Source organism: Pelodiscus sinensis, chromosome 3 (assembly GCF_052426305.1).
Source record: "Pelodiscus sinensis isolate ZL-2025 chromosome 3, ASM5242630v1, whole genome shotgun sequence".
Classification (NCBI taxonomy): domain Eukaryota; kingdom Metazoa; phylum Chordata; order Testudines; family Trionychidae; genus Pelodiscus; species Pelodiscus sinensis.
The window spans coordinates 11,568,211-11,583,877 of NC_143054.1; positions in this window are offsets into that span (position 1 = coordinate 11,568,211).

Here is a 15,667-nt window from a genome sequence, read left to right on the forward strand (position 1 = left end):
AATCCACCCAGTAAGGCAATACTATATCAGTTCAAGTATTCTATTTTAACTGCCATTTTATTTAATATTTTGGTGATTGATTTATCTATCGCGGTCTAATAAGCTTGTAGCTATTCCCTACATTTTGAAACAAGAATAGACCTTAAATAATTTTTCTCTCTCTCTCTCTCCAATGTGTTATCTCTACAGTTTAAAATAAAATCAATTTAGTGCAGCGCCCTCTGCTGGAGGCTCGTATCGAAAGTGAAAAAAAACCCGAAAATGCCTTTTATTCGGTAGTTATGGACATTATCAAGTTTCTCTCTCTGTGTCTGTCTGTCTCTTTCTCACCCATACACCGTTTCGAATCCAGCCCTTCTTTTATACTCTTTAAGCTTTATTCCTTTGGAAAAATGTGGAATTACGACCCATAGTTAAGTTTATAGTTAAGTTACAGTTAAGATTCCAATGACACAATTTATCTGCTTATATTTGTTTTCCACCAGAAACCTATGTTATTCTTCTACTAGGCCTGGTACCATTCAGCTCTCCTGCCCATGAATGAGGTAATATACACATATTTCTATTGCTGATTTTATTCCCTGGTAAATGCATACTCTTCATTTATATTTTTCAATGGGCAGTCTACAAAAGTCATCAGTGCTCCTTTATGAAAAGTAATCTAGAAGCTGCACCTGCTATTATATGGCAGGAATGTTTTGGGTCAAGCCCATAAACCTAAGTGATTATTCAAATTCTTACAAGTAGTTAAAATTATTTGCCTATCTTAGGGTATGTCTACACTACCCCGCTAGTTCGAACTAGCGGGGTAATGTATGCATACTGAACGTGCAAATGAAGCCCGGATTTGAATTTCCCGGGCTTCATTTGCATAAGCCGGCCGGCGCCATTTTTAAATGCCGGCTTGTTCGAACCCCGTGCCGCGCGGCTACACGCGGCACGGGCTAGATAGTTTGAACTAGCAAGCCATTCTGAACTATCTGTACGCCTCGTGGAGCAGAGGGCGCCTCGTGGAACGAGGTGTACAGATAGTTCAGAATGGCTTGCTAGTTCGAACTATCTAGCCCGTGCCGCGTGTAGCCGCGCGGCACGGGGTTCGAACAAGCCGGCATTTAAAAATGGTGCCGGCCGGCTTATGTAAATGAAGCCTGGGAAATTCAAATCCCGGGCTTCATTTGCACGTTCGGTATGCATACATTACCCCGCTAGTTCGAACTAGCGGGGTAGTGTAGACATACCCTTAAAGAGTGGATCTTTCTTGAAGAACATAAGAACAGCCACACTGGGTCAGAGCAAAGGTCCATCTAGCCCAATATCCTGTCTGCCAACAATGGCCAATACCAGATGTCCCAGAGGGAGGGAACACAGCGGGTAATCCTCCCATGAGCCCTCTCCTGTCACTCATTTCCAGACAAACAGAGGCTAGGGACACCAATTCTACCCATCATGGCTAATAGCCATTGATGGACCTAACCTCTATGAATCTATCTAGCTCTTTTTTGATCCCTGTTAAAGTCCTAGTCTTCACCACATCTTCTGGAAAGCAGTTCCACAGGTCAACTGTGCACTGAGTGAAGAAAAACTTCCTTTTGGTTGTTTTAAACCTGCTGCCTATTAAAGAGACTGATCCAAATGTGGATATAGAAATCTTCCACTGTTATTGACTGCATACTTTCAATTTCCAGTGATTTTCCATCATAGCCACTCTCACAATATCTTTTTAAAAATAGGGCATAATCCTTATAATTTATTACCATATATTAAGACAATAGTAAATTAAAGTTCTCTTTAGTTTGGAGGCTGCATTACAGATTCACTGCCTTGCATGCTAGGCTGGCTACAATCTGAAAGAGCAGAATATAATGATTAAGTCAGTTCTCAATATGATCATAATCAGGTCATGGAGGAACATACTACAAAAGATCTACCAAAGAAGACAGCTTGATAAGAGATAGATGTGATCAGAGTGGTAACCAATGTTACCTGTTTTTACCCCATCAAGGCAGAATGTTAGAATACCAGAAGTCCATTAAGGACTTCACTACTGTCAATGGTTTTACATGGAAGGTGCTCAGATTTTACTTTGATTGTAGTATAAAACCCTATGACAAATAGAAAAAAAGGGAAACTGTCACTTAAACAGTCACAAAACATAAATACATCTCTCTCTCTCTTTTTTTTCTCTCTCTCTGTCAGTGTGCATGATTTATAATTGTCTGGCAAAATCAGCTAATACTTTGCTGCCTTGTTCACAATTTAGAAAAGAAGCCTATTAATAAATCATACCCACTGTGTTCTAAGGCCCTTAAACATTTCTATGAATACTGTTTGCTGTCTTTTGCTAAAAGTTTTCTTTATCCTTTTCTACATCTCTGTGTATCAGGACAATGGAAGGAAATAGCTCTGGAAAATTCAATAGAATATCATGTAAGCTCCAACTCCTACCTCTAGGAGGTACTTCAGGTCTCCTGGGTAAATGTGACCTGGAGGTGAATAGTCTATTTTGTTTTAGAGAACAAGGTAACATCTTCAAATGTGTAATAATGGAGAATTTCAGAGAGGGAGGAGGCAAAAGGTGCAGATAGACAGACAGACAGAGATAGTAGACACACTGATGGGGAGGGGGAGAAGGCCTTTGCCCTGACCCAGGGATAGCAGTGGCAGCGGTCAGAACCCCACATTCTTTAAATCATTGTGGGAGTGCTATGCCACATGCTCTGGGCAGCACTAAGGACTGGGAGGGGGAGCAGCACTGAGGGCTACTGGGGGCTAGAGTGGTGTGATCTGGGAGACCTGACCCCTTCCCCTCAGGCCTGTCCATTCCCCCCACCCACCTTGCCTATGGGCCTGCAGAGACTGTCGGCTCCCCCGATAGAGAGAGAGCAAGAGAGATCTGAGCAATGGCTGTTTTTAAAAATGGTCTGAGATGAAGAACAGAAAATAAATACATTGCACATAAAATCGGGTTTGGAGAGATTTGTATTAATTCTCTATTCACAACCAAGTAACCCCAAACAAACAGAGCAGAAGTTAAAGAATGCTGACCAGAAATGGACTCTTTACTATATAAATAAATGTCCTTTGAACTCAACAATGCAGTGTTTAAAATTAAAATGTTTACATTTGGGATAAAATTATTGGACCCGAAGCTAATATTAATTTGCTCACATTTGCTATCTAAGACACTTCTATAGCCCTCATCACAGTGGTAGCTGGATACCTCTTTACTGTATTTAGCCTCATACCCCACTGTCCGGTACAGCAGCGTTACTATCCTCCTTTTACAGATTGGGAACTGAGGCACAGACAAAGAACTTGCCCAAAGTTAGGTGGAAAGCAGGTAATTGATCCCTGAAGTTCTCAAGATACAGGCTCAAGCCCTAATCACTGGCTACTCCTTCTTCTACATTCTTCCATTTTTGTAACCATTAAGAACATAGGTTCTGGAACTAGTGGAGGGTGGGGAAGGGAGAAGAGATAGCACTGCTACACCTCCTCGCTTGGCATGGTTTCCATTATACATAGGGCTTAAAGTTTGTTTCTATGCCTCTTAGCCCTCCCACTATACAATTTCTTCCAGCCCTCCTGCTTAAAACTATGATAGAATCATCTTTGGTTTAACAGACCCGGATTGTTTTTAAGCAGATTCATACTGGAAGCAAACACAAAAAAAGTGTTATTATTGATCATGTTAAAATAACCTAGTACTATGTATATTTGTAATCAATACTTGATTTTAATGGAGATAATATTCAAACTCTAAAACCTGAAGGACATTTTCAGTCTGTTCAAACATTCAGTGGTAAAGTCAGAGAGTCAGACGTTCTGATTTTATTTGTTTTACTTCAGTTCCATTGTATACATTTTGATACAGAGGAAAACCCCCTTTTGCACAAGATCCTTATGCCTCCAAAAAGGGGGTATACCGATTTTGCACAAAAAGAGTTTTTTGCACAAAAAGGAAATGTCCACACTGCTTGGTTTTGCGCAAAAACCCCTAGCGCAAAAGCAGATCAGCAGAGAGTATGTAAATGAGACCCTCATTAGCATATTTTCTGCTGCAAAAACTGTCAGTGTAGACGTAGCCTTAGAGCCAGGATGGGTGGCTGTAAACAAACTTTATGGGATGGCAGGAAACTTGCCACACCCATGATAAATGGACATCTGGCTAATTAAAATCATGCTGGACCATGGATGTTGTCAGACAAGAGAGTGCCAGATTAGAGAGATTCAACCTGTACTATGATCCTTGGTATTATTATTAGAAACTGCTTAGATGAAATGGATGAACTCAAAATCAGAGAATACTAGAACTGAAAGGGACCTCAAGAGGTCATCAAGTCCAATCTCCTTCCTTCACAACAGGACCAAGCACTGTCTAGATCATCCCTGATAGATGTTTATCTAATCTGTTCTTACATACCTCCAATGATGGAGATTCCACAACCTCCCTCTGCTCTACGGTACAAGTACGAATGCTCCACAGCATAAGAATGAACGCTGAATGATATCTGGAATTTCTGTCCCACTGGAAATTCTAACTTTTCAACATCTGGTTTTTGCCACAAAATGGGGAAAAAAAGATGAAATTCTTTTTGTAGTGAACATTCTGACCCATTTTGTTTCAGAAATGGCAGAAGGTTTCATTTCAGCATTGTTGTCTGAAACAGATCAGAGTGACGTTCCAGAAACCACAATATTTCACTTTGCTGAGGTGACTCTGAACACTTCCTTTCTGATTCAGATGAGTATCAAAAATGCACTTCTCTTGCCTTCTGGAAGTTGTCATTCAAGTATCCATGGCATTCTATGAGCCAGGCTTCCTGGAGGACTGTATATCCCATAGGGTGGTGTGGACCAGCCCACAGAGCTGTCTGGCGCATAAGAGGAGTCATCTGAGATGGGGGACATCAAGGTATAGTCCTGTCAGGGAGACTGGCCCACTGGGGACAAAGAGAGAATCTTGCTGGGTTATATATCCCATCATACACTAGCACAGCCCCATCAGGGTTGCCAACTCTTGCAGTATGTTGGGATTGAGGGGAATATGGGTGCAGGCTGGAAAAACCTTTCTACTCTGAAACAAAAAACAGGACTGTGTAGCACTTTAAAGACTAACAAGATGGTTTAATAGGTGATGAGCTTTCGTGGGCCAGACCCACTTCCTCAGATCAAATAGTGGAAGAAAATTGCCACAACCATATATACCAAAGGGTACAATTTAAAAAATGAACACATATGAAAAGGACAAATCAAATTTCAGAACAGAAGGGGAATGGGGATGGGGGAAGTGGAGGAGGTAAATGTCTGTGAGCTAATGATATTAGAGGTGATAATTGGGGAAGCTATCTTTGTAATGGGTAAGATAATTAGCGTCTTTATTCAAATTTGGGTGTAAAGTGTCGAATATAATCATGAATGACAGTTCAGAGGATTCTCTTTGAAGTGAAGTCTTGAAAGGTCTTTGAAGCAGGAAGCAGGTAATCAAGTCGTTGAGACAATGTCCTTTCTGGTTGAAATGGCAAGAAACTTTTTTCTTTGTGATCCTGTCTGATATCTGTTTTGTGGTTATTGATCCTTTGGCGAAGTGTCTGAGACGTTTGTCCAATGTACGTAGCGGACGGATACTTTCAGCACATGATTGCATAAATTTACCTCTCCCCTTCCCCCCCTCCATCCACCTTCTGTTCTGAAATTTGATTTGTCCTTTTCATATGTGTTCATTTTTTTAATTGTATCCTTTGGTATATATGGTTGTGACAATTTTCTTCCACTATTTGATCTGAGGAATTGGGTCTGGCCCACAAAAGCCTATTAAACCATCTTGTTAGTCTTTAAAGTGCTACACAGTCCTGTTTTTTGTTTCAGCTGCACCAGACTAACCCGGCTACATTTCTACCACTTTTCTACTCCAGTCCCTCTAGCAACTTTGAACTCTCTGATTGGCTTTTCTCCTTCAGGGAAGGGGGAGAGGGGAGAATCAGAGCTGCAGAAGGCAGAGCTCTCTATTCCTCTCAGCAACTTGACACCATCCTCATTGGAAGGGGGGGGGACTACAGAGCCCAGCAGTTTAGGATGATTCCCTCCTCTCCTGAGAGCAATAGGGACAGGATGGGTCTTATCCACCTCCCACCCTGCTACATGTGACCTGATCAGGGGTGGAGTGTGTGTGTCTGAGGAACTCCAGCTCCCCAGGCTGGAAGGGGTAAAGGGGACCTCAGGGCAACCCCCCAGCCTAGGAGAGGGCACTGAAGAACCTCAGGAGGAGGCCTGAGGAGATGGGCCGGGGAATTCAAGAATCAAGACAGATCAAAACAAACCATCTCCACCCACACAACACTGACTTCATAATATTTATTATTCTTTTTAGCCCAGTTTCAATTCTGGAGGCTGGGCTGCAGGGGGAGGGAGGGAGGAGGGAGGTTGCCTCATTATTTTTTTTTCTCTCCTGAGACTGGGAATACTGCAAACCCAGTTGCCTATGATGTCTGGGAAGCTGCATGCCCCATGAACTGGTGGGAATGTAACTCAGATCCTTTTGCTCAAAAGGTCCAAGCTCCTACCATATCAGCTAAGTGAGAAAACTCTTTAGCTTCCACAGAATAGGGTCTTACACATACCATGGATAATTTCTGGTTCCATCCAGTACAGTGCGGAGGAATACATACACGCTGCCAATTCCTTATCATTTCTTTATCTTGATGGTGTGCCTTTAATTGCTCCATTCCATGCTATTCAATTTAGGTTCTTATTACAGTGGGTCAGGAATTTTCCATCCAAGGGTGCATTTACACAGCAACCTTACCTCCAACAAGCTACGCAATTTGTGCTTTGCAAATTGCGTAGCTTACTTTGAGGTTATTTCAAAATAGCTTATTTTGAAATTTCAAAATAAAGTGCTATTCCGACAAGTCTCTTAACCCTCGTGGAATGAGGGTCTACAGGGACATCGGAATAGCATGGCCATTTTTTCAAAATATATTTTGAAATAATGGGTGTGTTTAAAGACATGGAATTGCTATTTCAGGATACTTGCAGTATCCTGAAATATCCCCACTGTCTAGACATAGCCTGAATGACTTTCCAATGGAAACTGAAGTTTCCATAGAAAAAAAACCCCAAAATGAAATATTTTGGTTTTCATCCATTCAAACCGAATCAGAATATTTTTATTGAGTTGAACTGAGATGAAATGTTTAGTTTCAAATCAGCTACAAATAAAATAATTTAACTACATTTTCCTAGTGTAATACCTCATGGGAGTTATAGTTCAGTCCATATTGTCTGCAGTGTGCTGGGCTCTCTCCCTGAAGGACTACATCACCCACAATGCCATGTGGACCTTTTAGCCCTGCCTGAATCCAGGAGAGATAACATGGTAGTTAAAGTGCAGTCACTCTACTTTTGCTAGTGCTCTCATTGGATTTATGAATGGTGGGAAAGCCGAGGGGCAAAAGGGGTAATGTAGACAAGCTCTGATAATGTGCAGTACACACGGTCAGTAGGCGAGGCCATTGACAATCAGTTTTAAAGTCTGTTTGGGCTCCAGAACAGACAAACATGAGAACCTGTGTGAGTAAGGCAGAGAGAATCATGTAATACTCAGACTGAAAAGTGAGGTTCCCAGGGGGGAGTGATATGTGGCCGGGCTGCTTAAGCTACATGAGACTAGTGAAGAGGATGTGAAAGTATATGATGGAGTTGGGTGGCTTGAAGCTGACAGGACTAAAGACCCTGTTTGTTATAAATAGAGGTGGGTGAATAAAGGAATTTTTGGTTCATTCTCAATTCTGAAAAATTGGGGGAAATAATTTCAGGTCAAACCAAAACTGACATGTTTTGAAATGTTTGGTAAATCAAAAGTCAGAAAATATTTGTTGTTTGGTTGAACAAAACTTTGAATATTTGTTGTTTGGTTTGAACAAAAGTTTGGTTTGACCTGATTATTATTATTATTATTTTGGTTTTCATTTCAGGCAGTTTTAACACGAAGCAAAGACAGACTAGCTTCCTGAAAGTGCAGAAAGAGGATGAGGTAGGAGAGCTAGTGTCTGTCTCATAACTTTTAGCCCAGTGGTCCAGACACTCATGTGACTGGGAGACCCAACTTCAGATCCCTTTTCCACATCAGACAAAGGGGCACCTGAGTGTCCCACATCTCAGGTGAGTGCCCTAATGACTTGTCTAAAAGTTATAAAAAGGTCACTACATCACCACCACCTTCTCCTCCTTTGGCCCTTTTGTGATTCCAGCCCGAAAAACAGAAATGTTTTGGCAATGTCAAAACAAACCGTTTCATTTTGACATTAATAAAACATTTTGATTTTTCAATTCTGTAAAATGTCAAAGTACTCGAATAAGACAACCATGGCTCTGCAATTCCCCGGGCCTTCTTAGCTCCCCTTCTTAAAGATAAGTACTAGATTTGTCCTCTTCTAGTCCTCTGGGATTCCACCCATTCTCCAAGAGTTTTTGAAGATAACTGCTAATGGTTCCGAGATTGCCTTATCCAATTCTTTCATTACTCTAGGGTGAATATTGTCAGATCCTTGACACCTGTGAGTTGAATACATCTAACTAGTTCAATAGATAAACTAATAAGGATAAAAGCAAAATATTTCACTTAGGAAGGAATAACGCACACATACAAAATGGGAAATGAATACCGAGGAAGGAACACAGTGGAAAGAGATCTAAGGATCTGTCCTACAAGCTAAATATGTCAACAGTATGACATTGTTGCATTGTTGTGGGATGTATTAGCCAGAGTGTTGGAAGCAAGACATGAGAAGTCATTCTTCCTCTTTACTCTGCACTGATTAAGCTTGAACTGGAGTGTTGCGACAATTGTGGGTGCCACATTCCAGGAAAGATGTGGACAAATTGGAGAAGGTCCAGAAAAGAGGAACAAAAATCATTAAACACCTGGAAAACATGACCTAGGAGGGACAATTGAAAGAACTGGGTTTGTTTAATTTGGAAAAGAGAAGACTGAGAGGGGAGACGATAACAGTTTTCAAATATCTGAAAAATTTTTACAAGGAGGAGACAGAAAAATTGTTCTCTTTATCTCCTGATGATAAAGCAAGGAGCAATTGGGCTCAAATTGTAGCAAGGGAGATTCAGATTGGGCATTAAGAAAAACCTCCTAACTGTCATGGTCATTAAACAATGGGATAAATTGCTTAAGGAGGTTGTGGAATCTCCATCATTACAGTTTTTTAAGAGCAGGTTAGACAAACATCTGTGGGGATGGTTTAGATGGTGCTGGATGCCTCCATGGGACCAGGGGACCTGACTTGGTGACCTATTGAGGTTTCTTTCAGTCCTGTAGTTCTAGGATTCTAACACAAAAATGGAGGTTATGGAATGATCATCATTGGAATAGGTTAAAGTCAGACAAATATCTGTTAGAGTTGGCCTAGTTTTATTGCATCCTGCTTCAGCATGTGAGCTGGACCAGATGCTTTCTTGAGATCCCACAGATCCCTACCACATTTCTATGTTTCTCTATTTCATTTCCATGGATATTCTTGTTAGATATAATAGATAGATTCTCTGCCACACATTATATTGGTAGCATTTTCAAGAAGAGGTGACAATATGAATCCGGGGGAGTAAGGGGAGCTGATGTTCAAGTAATGCAAAAAACCACCCTGCTCAGTTTCAACAATATTTTAGATGGCATGAATGGCTATGAAAGAAACATGCTGCTTGAAAAGGCGAGTATTGTGGTTGTCACTTATTTCATACTGTTGTAGCCATTATAACCTGACACATGGATATTTACCTCAGACACATAGAAAGGCTGCTTGGAAGAGAAAGAGCTGACTATCCAATATGTATGTCTGTAAAGACCTGGGCGGTGTCTAGACTGGCAAGTTTTTCCGCAAAATCATCTGCTTTTGCGGAAAAATTTGTCAGCTGTCTACACTGGCTGCTTGAATTTCTGCAAAAGCACTGACGATCTTATGTAAGATTGTCAGTGCTTTTGTGGAAATACTATGCTGCTCCTGTTCGGACAAAAGTCTTTTTCCAATAAACTTTTGCGCAAAAGGGACAGTGTAGACAGCAGAGATTTGTTTTCTGCAAAAAAGCCCCGATCGTGAAAATGGAGATCGGGGCTTTTTTGCAGAAAAGCACGTCTAGATTGGTCACGGACACTTTTCCGCAAAAAGTGCTTTTGTGGAAAAGAGTCCTACCAATCTAGATGCGCTTTTCTGAAAATGCTTTTAACGGAAAACTTTTCCGTTAAAAGCATTTCCGGAAAATCATGCCAGTGTAGACGTAGCCCTGAAGTATTATTGTTTTGTTTAAGGAATATGGTTCAATAGTAGAGCTGGTTAGAAGAAAGAAATTTCCATTCCATGGAAAGTTCTAACGGTTCAAAACAAAAAACATTCCATATTTGAATGGAGACGTCAACATTTCCCATGAAATGGAAATTCTGAACAAAATATGATGAAGAAACGTTGAAGTATTTCACTTTGAGAAGGCTGAAATGTGCTGTTTTGCTAGAGTCAAAACCTAATGATGTACTTTAATATGGCACAGAGTCTTAATTATGATATAGAATATAGAAATGTAATATTACCATCAATATTCTAATATAAATGTCAAAACCAAATGCCGTGGAACACAAATGGGGAAACAGAAACCTTTCAACATTATGGCTGTGTCTACACTGGGCCACTTATTCCAGAAAATCAGCCGCTTTTCCGGAATAAGCTGCAAGCTGTCTACACTGGCCCTTGAATTTCCGGAAAAGCAACGATGCTCTACTGTACAAAATCAGCCGCTATTCCGGAAAAACTATTCTGCTCCCACTCAGGCATAAGTCCTTATTCCGGAACACTGTTCTGGAAAAGGGCCAGTGTACACAGCCCAGTAGTCTTTTCCAGAAAAGCGCGTCTACATTGGCCACAGACGCTTTTCCGGAAAAAGGGCTTTTCCAGAAAATCAGCCTGCCAATGTAGACGCTCCTTTTCTGGAAAAACTGAAAACGGAATAGTATTCCGTTTTAAGCATTTCTGGAAATTCATGCCAGTGTAGACACAGCCTATCAGAATGAAACCTTTTGGCGATTCCGAATCCCAATGGGAAAGCCAGAGCAAACTGTTTCAAATGTTTCCAAAGAAAAATATGTCAGAATCAACATGTTCCTGTGGAATATTTCTATTTCAGCAAAACAACATATTCCAGTGCAAAACTGCCCCACTGATGAACAGCTCTGTTAAATAGTTGAAGCTCCAAAGTGATTAGATTTTGAGAGGAATAAGGGATCTTCCGGAAAAGGCTTTATTTTCCGGAAGATCCCGTCTAGACTGGCGCTTTTCTCCGGCAAAGCCCCGAGCCTGAAAAAAGCGGCAGCCATGTTCATGCAAATGCCGCGGGGGATATTTAAATTTGCAATTCTGACTGGTCTCATTAGCATCCCTTTTCCGGAAAAGGGTGCCAATGTAGACACAGCCATAGAGTTTAAGGCCAAAAGGGACCATTAGATCACCTATTCATTTCTCCTGTATAACAGAGGGCATTGAATGTCACCCTTATATTGATCCCAATAGTTTATGTGTGACTGAAGGCATGAATTCTTGGTTTGAAGGAGAATCCATCATTCCTTGTGATAGTTTTTTCCCCAATGTTTGATTATCCTCACTGTTAAACATATATATCTTACTAGAGGATTTACCTGACATTGTGCTGATCCTTAACTGGAATGATTTTTTTTTTGTTTTTCTTCATTTAGATCATTTCTCTGGGGTGGGGCTGGGGATGAGGGTTTCAATATGCAGGCTGCCCTGGGGAGAGAGGAAAACCCCTGCTTTCTGTCACTACAGCAGCTTGGGGCCAGATGAGAAACCTCTGTCCATGTCTACTACAGCTGCAGTGGGCCCCACTCAGGGGAGGAGTTCATATCCCCTGGCATGGAGACAGACAGATACACAAACAGGCAAACTCTCTCAAACATATAGTAGATAGCTTTCACTTTCTCCACTCCTGCCACCTGCTGCCCCAATGGGGTTATTGATGTCCTGGTCCACATCTCTGATCCCTTACTGCCCTTCTGTGGTCATTTTATGGTGTAACGGTCCCTGACAGCAGATGCCTTCCTTTCCATTTTATGAGAAACAATTGAATTCCATGCATATCCCATTGTCCGTCACAACCAATATCTTACCTTGGTTTAAGTTATGATAAGAGGAAGCTGCATACCAAATTTGGTGTTCCTAGCTCTTACCGCTCAGGAGGAGTTTTTGAACAAACTGACTCACAGACAGAAGGACAAGCAGACAGACACACAAACTCACTCAAATATATAGTATATACAGTTGGAATTTGCAGGGCTTCAACTTCCAGCCATTGGTTCTTGTTATACCTTTTTTCTACTAGACCCATTTAGTACCTGATGTTTTCTTCCCATGAAGATACTTATACACTATAATCAAGTCATCTTTCAATCTACTTTTTGAACAGATGAACAGATTAAGCTTGTTAAGTCTCTCAATGGGTATGTCTCCTCAGTGTGGGTAGACAGACAAGTGCTCACTCTGACTGAGATAGGGAGATAAAAATAGCCACGTGGTCATAGCAGCATCTTAAGCTAACTTCTGTAATACATACTCAAGGGCTTGAACCACCACCCAATTTACTCTGGTCACATGGCTCTTTTTAGTGAACTAGTGTGGGTCTGTCTATCCAGAGTGCAAAGCCCCTTGCTGCCATTATATATCAGAATAATTGAATATTAGAACTGGAAGGGACCTGAAGAGGTCATCAAGTCCAGTCCCCTGCCCTCACGGCAGGACCAATCAAAATCTAGGTCATTCCTGCTCTTAAAAATCTCCAATAATGGAGATTCCACAATCTTGCTAGGCCATTTATTCCAGTGTTTAAACACCTTGACAGCTAGGAAATGTTTCCCAATGTTCTACCTATACTTCCCTTGCTACAATTTGAGCCCATTTCATCTTGTCCTATCATCAGAGATTAAGGAAAGTAGAACATAAGAACAGCCATAGTGGGTCAGGCCAAAGGTTCAACTAGTCCAGTATCCTCCTGTCTTCTAACAGTGGCCAATGCCAGATGCCCCAGAGGGAGTGAACAGAACAAGGAATCTTCAAGCAATCCTTTTCCCATCTCCCATACCCAGCCTCTGACAGAGGCTAGGGACACCTTTCTTATCCATCCTGGCTAACAGCTATTGATGGACCTGTCCTCCATGAATTTATCTAACCCTGTTCAAATCCTGGTCTTCAGCACCATCTCTGGCAAGGAGTTTCACAGGCCTACCATGCGCTGTGTGAAGAAAAACTTCCTTTTGTTTGTTTTAAACTTGCTACCTATTAATTTCATTTCTCTAGTTCTTATATTATGGAATCACATTTCCCACACCAGTTGTGATTTTATAGACCTCTATCATATCCCCCCTTAGTCTCCTCATTTCTAAGATGAAAAGTCCCAGTCTTTTTAATCTCTCTTATTATGGGACCCATTCCAACCCCCTAATCATTTTTGTTGCCCTTTTCTGACCCTTTTCCAATGCTAATATATCCTTTTTGAGATGAGGCGACCACATCTGCATACAGTATTCAAGATGTGGGCATACCATGGTTTAAAATATAATTTTTCTCCCTCCTTGTAACACCTTTTTAGGTTCTTGAAAGCTATTGTGGTATTGTAGCCAGACAGGAATCCCCACCTGTAACATCCATCTTGCTTGCCTGGAGTATACAGGGCACACACAGAGCAGTAAAATCAGCATAGTCTTTGAAGCCTTGACAGGAGGCCCAGATATGCTAGCTCACAGTGACACTAGAAGGCTGTAAAGAGAGATATGCCAATTGTTGACCTCGAGGCTACGAGAACTGCTTTGGCTGGCACCTATATTGATACGAGCACGCACTCTTCCGGGGGGAGGAATCTCCCGCCCAGTAAAGAATGTCCAGTACTCACAATTTACTTATCTCTCTTGCAAGTGTAAATTAAGTTGAAACTCCCTTGTAAGAACTGGCGTCACAAAGATGGACCAACACAATTTGGCATCTTAGATAAGAAAGAGGATACGGGCCCCTATGGGTATAAAGATGGGTCCAGCAGCACACTTACTCTGAGCGTCAATCTACCATCTATCTGCTGGTCAGGCTAGGTGACTGGCCTCCCAAGGTTCCACCTCGTATTCGTCTTTCCTAGGAATTGAGGGACCAGCCCTGGCCTGACATGCTGGAGTTGAGAGACGCAGAAGGGGGTTAAAATTGTGCCCTTATGTGTCCTTTTGTTTTGAGTGCATGCATAGAATAGAGCTCTTTAAAGATTAAGCTGCCACTTGGTACCATTATTTTCTACCTTCTCTTTCCTTTGTAACCATTTTCTTTTTTTTTAAGACCTGTATTTGTCAATAATTAAGAAGTAGAGCAATAGCCATTGTAACCACATGCTTTATAAGTTTCCTTAATAAACCTGTAACTGGTTAAGTTTTAACCTGACTCCTTCAGTTGCTGTAACAGAACCAAACACAATTTAAAAGAACTCCAGCCGGTCATAGGGCAGACGCAGGCAGAGCTGGGCGTTTGGATTGTGTCACCTCCAGGGGGCAGATCCGTAGGGGCATCCGTCAGCCTTCCATAGGCTGCCCGCTGCGGAGTGACCCAGGTCTTAGCAGCTAAAGACAAGGGTGTAATAAGCTCTCCCTGCAAACTTTGGGGCATCTGTCAGCCTGTAGGCTGCCCGCTGCGAAGGGAACTGGTCCTAGCAGCTAAAGACACGGATGTAAAACTTTGGGGTGTCTGTCAGCCTGTAGGCTGCCCGCTGCAAAGGGACCCGGTCCTAGCAACTAAAGACACGGACGTAAAACTTTGGGGCACCCATCGGCTTTCCCTAGGCTGCCCGCTGCAAAGGAACATTGAGTTCTAGCAGTTGAAGGCTCGGGTGTATAACACGCACACACACACATACCACGCACTGCCCTGACCATCGGCTAACAGGTGTCCCCTTTCAGTCTTCTCTTTTCCAGAATAAACAAAGACAATTCTTTCAATCTTCCTTCATAGGTCATATTTTCTACACCTTTAATCATTTTTGTTGCTCTTCTCTGGACCTTCTCCAATTTCTCCACAACTTTCCTGAAATGTGGAGCCCAAAACTGGACACAATAGTCCAGTTGAGGCCCAATCAGCGAAGAGTAAAATGGAAAAATTATTTCTCATGACTTGCTTATAACACTCTTGTAAAGCACCCCAGAATGATGTTTGCTTCTTTTGCAATAGTGGCACAGTGTTGACTAATATTTAGCTTGTGGTCCACTGTGATCCTTAAATCCCTTTCTGCAGTGTGTTAGAAAAGAAACAGGCAATTCAGGAGTGGATGGGGTAAACGGAACTGCTTTATTGCCCATGCACATTTACCTCGGAAGTTCAACACAACATCCAAGTGGCAACAAGTTAGCACCGATCACACCCTTTTATCTATTTTAGTATGTTAATTCACACATCTATCGCTACTTTTCCTAAAGCCTTATTTAGTAATGTTAACTCCCATGAAATGAATATTAATAAGCCAGTAATGAATACCATTATATCCGTCCCTAATTACTATTTACAAAATTTCTGATTGAATCAGAACTTTCTTCACAACAAACTTTCTAAATCAACAGATTACAGAGATTACA